The sequence below is a fragment of the Palaemon carinicauda genome, chromosome 29, assembly GCF_036898095.1.
Source record: "Palaemon carinicauda isolate YSFRI2023 chromosome 29, ASM3689809v2, whole genome shotgun sequence".
Lineage (NCBI taxonomy): Eukaryota > Metazoa > Arthropoda > Malacostraca > Decapoda > Palaemonidae > Palaemon > Palaemon carinicauda.
In genome coordinates, this window is record NC_090753.1 from 73900538 (window position 1) to 73910537 (window position 10000).

Here is a 10000-nt window from a genome sequence, read left to right on the forward strand (position 1 = left end):
TGTTAAGAATATTAGTTCAAGTGTCAATACTTACCATTCTTGGCCACAATCACAGACGGTGAGAAGGCAAAGCTCAACGAGAGGGAATGTAGAAAAAAAAAAAAAAAAAAAAAAAAACGGAATTTGACGTAGGGAGAATCTATTGTGACGGGCCGAGAGAAGGTTGTGACTCAAAGACAGGATGAAAGCAACTGAGTGAGTTTATTATAGAACACTCTCCTTTATATGCGAAAGCTCAAGGCAACAAGAATTTTCATGTTTAAAATTCGACACTGTTATAGAGGAGAAAAGCAGACATGTTTATTCTGGTTCTTTTCAGTGCGAGGGGAGAGCGAAGATACAAGCACAAAATGAACTATGTACGATCGTGTGACACACGGTTGGTACACTATTTTTGGGCTCGAGCCATGTCGTCCTGATGGAAGTTTGGGCAGCTTCCTACTGTATCATATTTCTGCGATTGATATTACGAGAGAATTACCGTCAGGTATGACGGGGTTCCAACCCCCGGAAACGACTATCCTAACTATGCACTGGCCACTTTCCTCTTGGTAAGGGTAGAAGAGACTCTTTAGCTATGGTAAGCAGCTCTTCTAGAAGGACACTCCAAAACCAAACCATTGTTCTCTAGTCTTGGGTAGTGCCATAGCCTCTGTATCATGGTCTTCCACTGTCTTGGGTTAGAGTTCTCTTGCTTGAGGGTACACTCGGGCATACTATTCTATCTCGTTTCTCTTCCTCTTGTTTAGTTAAAGTTTTCATAGTTTATATAGGAAATATTTATTTAAATGTCACTGTTCATAAAATATATTATTTTTTCCTTGTTTCCTTTCCTCACTGGGCTATTTTCCCTGTTGGGGCCTCTGGGCTTATAGCATTTTGCTTTTCCAAGTAGGGTTGTAGCTTAGCAAGTAATAATAATAATAATAATATCGTGTATAATCAGGGACGTATCCTAAGATAACCATAGATATCTGCAAAACAGACTTAACCCAGTCTAGGAATCTAAGGAGGATAGGTGAGGAGCCGTTACATATCCTCTCCCTTCATAGTACTACTCGTCTCTGATAAACTCGTTCCAATTTTCGCAGCTTACCTACGAGTTCGTTTCTTTATCAAGAGCGCCTTTTCTCAGCTTCTTGGAGTTTTTTTCTCGCTTGTGAATAAAGGATTAGTGGTTTAGGGTGTGAAGACTTGACACGACGCATCTCCTTGAATATGAATGACTTGGGAAGTATTTTACAGTAAAGTATCCTTACGTATTAGGAAATTATGCAATCTATATCTAAAACCTGGAAAAGGTCTTTAGCAGTTAATCTATCTCTTGAAATATAACGATGAGCTTTTGGAAGCATAATACAATCTTTTCTATTGGAAACATTGTATAATAATGCTAAACCAAATTTTGATATGAATAAATTTCTAAAAAGGAGTTTATGCAATGGTAGATTACTTCATTAACTAGGTTCACTAGATTAAGTTCAAAGAATATACTCTCTCTCTCTCTCTCTCTCTCTCTCTCTCTCTCTCTCTCTCTCTCTCTCTCTCTCTCTCTCTCTCTCTCTCTCTTAATGTCATTTGAACCTGTATAACTCATGTATGGCGTTTTATATTAATATTTTACAACATCGAACCATGATTAAAAATACTTTTTCTTTCATTAGTGACTTGAACAAGACTAATATCGAAATAATCTAATGCAGCTGTTAACGGAAAGAATTGATTACCTACGACACTCCAATAATTTCTACTATATTTTCTGGATTTCAGATATATATATATATATATATATATATATATATATATATATATATATATATATATATATATATATATATATATATATATATATATATATATATATTTCTACCTTATACTTGGGATCGAACCCTAGCCCCTTCTAATGAAAGGCCAGGTCGCTTCCAAATGCAGTTATCAGTTAGATTCCGACTTCTTTTATTGCTTCTGGTGGCATGGTTGGAAGCGACCTGGCCTTTCATTAGAAGGGGCTAGGGTTCGATCCCCAGTATTAGGTAGAAATTGATTTCTATTTGAGCACAATGCTGTGTTGATATTTATATATATATATGTATATATATATATATATATATATATATATATATATATATATGTGTGTGTGTGTGTGTGTATGTATATGTATATATATATATATGTGTGTGTGTGTGTGTGTGTGTGTGTGTGTGTGTTGTATTTGTAGTGGATAGTTGAGACGTCAAATGATAATACAGATTTCAAATATGGCAACTCGATTTGTAACATTTGTATGTTTTTGCTAACAAAGACAGCCCTTTAATGTCTTTGATTCGCTAAGGCTGGAGAAGGCTCCGCCCATTTCGTAGAATTAATAAGAAGAGCAACTCCTTATCTGTTTTGTCATGGGAACACTAGAGACATCTGTCGGACGATTTGAGTGTCGGCGTTCTTTTGATTCTATCTGTACGTGACGTTAGAAAGGGCTCTTTAGCTCAATGAGTCTTTTATTGAAGACCGTCCTCCTCAATTGGTTTGGATTAAGTTTGTTGTTTATGTCATCATTATCTCCGCCAACGAAGTTAGAAGGAGGTTGCTTTCGCCCCTGTTTGTGTGCGAGTGTTTTAGCCCCTGTTTATGTGTGTTTTAGCCCCTGTTTATGTGTGTGTGTGTTTGTGAACAACTTCCTGGCCGCAATTTTGATTGTAGATTAATGAAACTTGCAGGGTTTAACTGTTATGTAAAAGGCTAGAAATTATAAATTTTGGAAGGTGAAGGTCAAAGGTCAGAATAACGGTCAAGCAAAATGTCCAATTCACGTAATCAGCCATAAGTTTGGACATCGTTGTCACAGAGACTTCAAACTTTTTTCATATTCAAGTGTTTGAAAATCCACACTAATTAATACATGTTAAGGTCAAAGGTCAAGGTCGAGCAAAAGGTCGAGAAATAAGCTGCGCGCTACTGAGTGCCCCTCTAGTTGTTTTTATTATCGTCATGCACAGTGTTCAAACACTTTTAGAACGAATAAGTCCCCATATGTACATAAACAGGATTGAAAGCACAATAATGCCTAAAAAGCTTATTATTATTATTATTATTATTATTATTATTATTATTATTATTATTATTATTATTATTATTACTTGCTAAGCTACAACCCTAGTTGGAAAAGCAGGATGCTATAAGCCCAGGGGCCCCAACGGGGAAAATAGCCCAGTGAAGAACGGAAACAAGGAAATATAAAATGTTTTAAGAACAGTAACATTAAAAAATATATTTCCTGTGTAAACTATAAAAACTTTAACAAAATAGGAAGAGAAATTGGATAGAATAGTGTGCCCGAGTGTACCCTCAAGCGTGAGAACTCTAACCCAAGATAGTGAAAGACCATGGTTTGATTTTGGAGTGTCCATCTCCTAGAAGAGCTGCTTACCATAGCTAAGGAGTCTCTTCTACCCTTACCAAGAAGAAAGAGGCCACTGAACAATTATAGTGCAATGGTGAAGAAGAATTGTTTGGTAATCTTAGTGTTGTCAGGTGTATGGTATGAGGACGGAGGAGAATCTGTAAAGAACAGGTCAGACTATATGATAACGAAAAAGTCTTAAGGTGTGCATGTGTACATGAACAGGATTGAAATATGATAACGAAAAAGTCTGAAGGTGTGCATGTGTACATGAACATGATTGAAATATGATAACGAAAAAGTCTGAAGGTGTGCATGCGTACATTGAACAGGATTGAGAGCCCAGTAATGACTTAAGAAAAAAAACTTATATGACAACGAAAAAGTCTTAAGTGCACATATGTACATAAACAGAATTGAAAGTCTTTCTATATGCTTTCAAGCAAGCAAAATGGTCTGTAATTACATTTAATGGCCATACATAACATTGGATGTCGTTAAACGAATTTAACTTCCGGTAATTCTGTATATCACATTGATCTTATTCTTTCATTTCCTTTTCATAGACTTGTAGAAATTCAAAGAGCCCTAGAGGATGTAACTATAGTCGTCTACTTTTATGCTAAATATAGATACATGTCTACTGTAGTCTCCAGAGCCTTTAAATACGCGTCCCCGAGACTATACAATAGGCTCGCACGAGACATCCGAAGAATTGGAGATGTTAAGGCTTTCAAGAGGAAACTGAACTCTTACTCCTCGAATGTTTTGACAGTGTTCGTAATACTAGGCAGGCAGTTAATTCTAATAGCCAGGCCTTCTCCATCATGAGGCTCAATACTACACAGCATTCTAGAAGTTTTATTCCAGCTGTCGCAAAGTTGTGGAATGATCTTCTTAATCGGGTAGTTGAATCAGTAGAACTTCAAAAGTTCAAAGTTGGAGCAAATGCTTTTTTGTTGACCAGGCGGACATGAGTCTTTTTATAGTTTATATATGACATATCTGTTTTTGACGTTGTTAATAGTTTATATAGGACATATCTGTTTTGACGTTACTTTTTTTTAGATTGATTTATTGTTAATTTATTCTCTTCATTTATTTATTTCCTTATTTCCTTTCCTCACTGGGCTATTTTTCCCTGTTGGAGCCCCTGGGCTTATAGCACCTTGCTTTTCCAACTAGGGTTGTAGCTTGGACAGTAATAATAATAATAATAATAATAATAATAATAATAATAATAATAATAATAATAATGATCTTACGCGAATAATACGCATTGTGAGATGTTAAATGGCTCCCGAATGAACATCATAAAACGATTGTGGAGGCTTTGTAGAGAGTAGGGTTCCCCTGCTGTACAGACCCAGATAAGCAGCCATGTCTGTGTATATATATATATATATATATATATATATATATATATATATATATATGTGTGTGTGTGTGTGTGTGTGTGTAAATATCACCCACGAATGGCATTTAATACCGAATTCTATCTTGGGAAAATATATCCACTTGGAATTCATTTTATGGTAACAGCTTCTGGCCGGGTGGGGATTCGAACCACCACCTGTTCGGCTTGAGACTATGCCTGCAGTGACCATGCCGACTGAGCTATCAAGAGAGATTAAAAGTTTATGACAAGTTCCCGTACAGGAATATGTACGGGAACTTGTCATAAACTTTTAATCTCTCTTGATAGCTCAGTCGGCATGGTCACTGCAGGCATAGTCTCAAGCCGAACAGGTGGTGGTTCGAATCCCCACCCGGCCAGAAGCTGTTACCATAAAATGAATTCCAAGTGGATATATTTTCCCAAGATAGAATTCGGTATTAAATGCCATTCGTGGGTGATATTTACATTAATTAAAATCACGTGTGCTTGTGATATATATATATATATATATATATATATATATATATATATATATATATATATATATATATGTGTGTGTGTGTGTGTTTAATCTGATTGTTTAATTACTCAATACTTTTTTTCTTTGACAAGATGTAAGATGACATAATGTATAATTAGCATATAAGGTGAAATCAGACTTAGAATATAGGCCAAAATCTATAAATATGGACATATTTATTTCATAAATTACCTAGTGTGACAGAAATATAACAGTGTCGGGAATTCCAAAGAAAAGTAGGGGGGGGGGGTGGGTGTATTAAGCCATCTAGTAAAACGAGGCAACATTAACGAGAAGTGCACTTGTACGTTCGTGGCGGCAATGGGTGGCCCAGTCTACTGCCCAACCTCCACCTCGACCAGCTACAGGCAGACTACAGTTGACTGAGTTCAGACAGACTCTACACTCTGCAGTATACTCTAGACTGTTTCTATCTTCACACGTGTCATTGTATCAACTCCGTGTTTTTCTAACTGGTTAGTTCTCTTTGTTTACTCTGGTTTGGTATAAATTCGTAGCGTGGTGAATAGGTAAGTTTTGCATGTTCATTGCGAATATTACAAGTGTGTTTTGATGTTTTGATACCGTACAAGTGCTTAAATTCACTGCATTCTTCCTGTGTCATCTGATTGATGCATTTTTCAGAAGATTATTCTGAACACTCAGGAGGACTGAGATTTTGGTTTGCAGTCAAAATAAGTTATTAATTTCATTGTAGACTATCTACTTCTACTTTCGTTGAATTCTCAAATTATGTTTAACTGAAACTGTTTGGAGACTTTGTAAGTAATTTTGGGGATGTTAAATAGGATACTAAGTAATTTGTATTAACCATTCATAGTATTGTATGACATTCAAACATCTAGATAACAGGTTTGAAGTTTTTACTTCCGAGCATCACCGTTGGTTATTAATTTGTTGGCAAAGTTTATTGTAAGGATACACTTCGGTAAAGATAATCTAAAGGTGAATTTGAAATTCTCTCTCTCTCTCTCTCTCTCTCTCTCTCTCTCTCTCTCTCTCTCTCTCTCTCTCTCTCTCTCTCTCTCTCACTATCTTTCTCTTTTTCTTTCTCCATCTTTCTCTTTTTCTTTCTCCATCTTTCTCTCCCTTTCTCCATCTTTCTCTCCCTTTCTCCATCTTTCTTTCTCTTTCTTTCTCTTTCTTTCTCTTTCTTGCTCTTTTTTGCTCTTTCTCGCTCTCTCTCTCTCTCTCTCTCTCTCTCTCTCTCTCTCTCTCTCTCTCTCTCTCTCTCTCTCTCTCTCCTAGGATTTTAGTAATGATCCTCACGTATTAAACACCAGATCTTGCTCATTAGAATGTTTTATTCTTTTAACACATCTTAAACTAATAAAGATATAAATACGCTATCAAACATGTCTTTAAGGAAATCATTAAGACATCATCATCTCCAAATACTTAACGCTTCATCGTCCTCAGGCATGTAGGTCTGGGTCTTCCAACTCTTCTAGTGCTCTGTGGAGCCCAGTTGGAAGTTTGGTGAACTAAAGAGCATGTCCAAGCCATCTCCATCTACCCCTTACCTTGATTTCATCTGAGTATACGCATTCCTGTCATTATTTTCAACAGCCTCACTATCTTAAGGCCTCCTTAACCCCCCCCCCTCCCCCCTTGGGCCAGAATAAAGATGGCGCTAACTAACGAATCCCTTTGAAATAAAAGAAGCGAATCCTTGGGGGAGAGAGTTGCTTGCATACCACGATTCCTCTTTATATCCTTTCCCAATTCTCTTTCATCCACTCGCCTTCTTCTCTGATTTTTCTACCTCTCCCTATTTTTCTACTTCCTTTCCCTATTACTCTTCTTCTCCTAAAATCTCATCTTCCTCTCTCTCTTTATCGTCTGCCTCTCTCTATTCCTCTTCTTCCTCTCCCTGTTCCTCTTCTTCCTCTCCCTGTTCCCCTTTATCCTCTTCTTCCTCTCCCTATCCTCTTCTTCCTCTCCTTATTCCTCTTCTTCCTCTCCCTATTCCTCGACTTCCTCTCCCTGTTCCTCTTCATCCTCTCCCTGTTCCTCTTCATCCTCTCCCTGTTCCTCTTCTCTTTCTTTCCATGTTTCTCCTCTTCCTTTCCTTGTTTCTCCTCTTCCTTCTCTTCCTCTCCCTATTCCTCCTCTTCCTCTCCTTATTCCTTTTCTTCCTCTCCTTATTCCTTTTCTTCCTCTCCCTATTCCTCTTCTTCTTCTCCCTATTCCTCTTCTTCTTCTCCCTCTTCTTCCTCTCCCTGTTCCTCTTCTTCCTCTCCCTGTTCCTCTCCTTGCTCTCCCTATTCTTCTTGTTCCTCTCCTTATTCCTCATTTTCCCTCTCCCTGTTCCTCCTCTTCCCTCGCCCTGTTTCTCCTTTTCCTTCTCCTTCTTCCCTCCGCCTAATAAGTACCTATCAGTCTTAGGCATAATCCCTCATGCTCCTCCATCACGGGTAATACGGAGACAGTCAGTATTTAAATGTATATTCATACAGTCATCCCCTCGTGTACGCGTCACTCCGTGTCTCCGCCAGATATTCGCGCGATGATTCTGCAAGCGATATGCGCTTTGTGGTGCTTGTCACTCCCGGCCATAGAACCAAACGATACGACATGTTCTCTAGCGTCATTTGGAAATGACGTTCATATATATATATATATATATATATATATATATATATATATATATATATATATATATATATATAAACATATTGGAGTAGGGAGACGCGTTCTGTCTTTCATGCATTTATTAGCGCCGACGTTTCGTATCAGCTTGATACATTTTTCAGGCTGAAACGATTACAATTCAATTGCGTATAAGTATAAGTATAAGTATCTTTTTACTGATACGCAATTGATTTATAGTCGTTTCAGCCTGGAAAATGTATCAAGCTGATACGAAACGTCGGCGCTAATAAATGGATGAAAGACAGAACGCGTCTCCCTACTCCAATATGTTTATCCCTGAGTAATTGCTCCTGTCTCCATACTTATATATATATATATATATATATATATATATATATATATATATATATATATTTTATATATATATATATATATATATATTTATATATATATATATATATATATATTATATATATATATATATATATATATATATATATTTATATATATATATATATATATATATATATATATATATATATATATATATATATATATATATATATTAGTATTACATTTTCCATGGTACAGTGACTACAAGCATAATGTACTGTACTCCACACCCAAACACATTACCTGGGCTTATATTTTCAGATGTATTTGTGAGTGGAGTTCTTACCTAATTAGCCAGGTGTCAGGTGGGGCTTATTTTGGATGGAAGTCAATTATTAGCCATCTGATAGTTTCTTTACATTAATATGAATTCAAACGTAAACATAATCATACATATATACTTATAAGCATGCAAATGCATATATAGATGCATTTGTAAGTATGCATATGCATCGATGCACGAACATCCATTTTCATGCTTCCACACATGATTAACATGCTTATGTAGATTTATGCATATATAACTTTGTAACATAAATATATAATTACATATATTTGTACATAATGTACGTAACAATGCACATATATAAAACATATTAATGCACAGTAGCAAAGCATATACGTACTCTATATTTGTATATATTAATTGTACCTATAGTCAATTCTTTTTAGTGAGGTAGATTTGCACCGACTCGCAAGGGTGCCCTTTTCCGAGCTAAAGGGGCACCCCTGCGAGTCGGTGCAAATCTGCCTCGCTAAAAAGAATTGACTATAGATGTGAATGGTAGCCTAGATCTGAAAGATTAATTTCACATAGGTGGATATTATATTAAGTAATTAAGTTTTTTTTATATAAAACATGTAGATATCTTTGTATATAAATGCATAGAGTTATATATTCCATGTCCAATATTCTTGATGATATATAAGCTTTCTTTCAAAAACTGAACTCTTGTGATGTTTCTTTCCAACGAGTTATTTGAATGAACCAATTTCTTTGCATATGACCAATTAATAGTGTGATTTTTATCTCTAACATGGGCAAACATTGCAATATTATCTCGAGCATATACTTCCTAATGTTGTTCTCGAGCATATACTTCCTAATGTTGTTCTCGAGCATATACTTCCTAATGTTGTTCTCGAGCATACACTTCCTATTCCTAATGTTGTTCTCGAGCATACACTTCCTAATTATTGTTCTCCAGCATACACTTCCTAATGTTGTTCTCGAGCATACACTTCCTAATGCTGTTCTCGAGCATACACTTCCTAATGTTGTTCTCGAGCATACGCTTCCTAATGTCGTTCTCAAGCATACACTTCCTAATGTCGTTCTCGAGCATACGCTTCCTAATGTCGTTCTCGAGCATACACTTCCTAATGTCGTTCTCGAGCATACGCTTCCTAATGTCGTTCTCGAGCATACACTTCCCAATGTCGTTCTCTAGCATACACTTCCCACTCGAGCATACACTTCCTAATGTCGTTCTCGAGCATACACTTCCTAATGTTGTTCTCGAGCATACACTTCCTAATGTCGCTCTCGAGCATACACTTCCTAATGTGTTCTCGAGCATACGCTTCCTAATGTTGTTCTCGAGCATACGCTTCCTAATGTCGTTCTCGAGCATACACTTCCTAATGTCGTTCTCGAGCATACGCTTCCTAA

The 10000-nt window shown here is 36.5% G+C and overlaps 1 protein-coding gene across 3 annotated transcripts in view; it reads left to right on the top strand.

The window, feature by feature from the left end:
* The window catches only part of LOC137622238 (transmembrane ascorbate-dependent reductase CYB561-like), a 335839-nt gene that overhangs the window by 67489 nt on the left and 258350 nt on the right, over nucleotides 1-10000 (top strand). The window contains exon 1 of one of the 3 annotated variants that reach the window (XM_068352740.1): nucleotides 5650-5795. The exons of the other annotated variants lie outside the window; for them this stretch is intronic. The gene's annotated coding sequence lies outside the window, so the exon portion shown is untranslated. Of the gene's footprint in view, nucleotides 1-5649; nucleotides 5796-10000 lie in introns of those variants that run through there. 3 annotated transcript variants of the gene reach the window in all.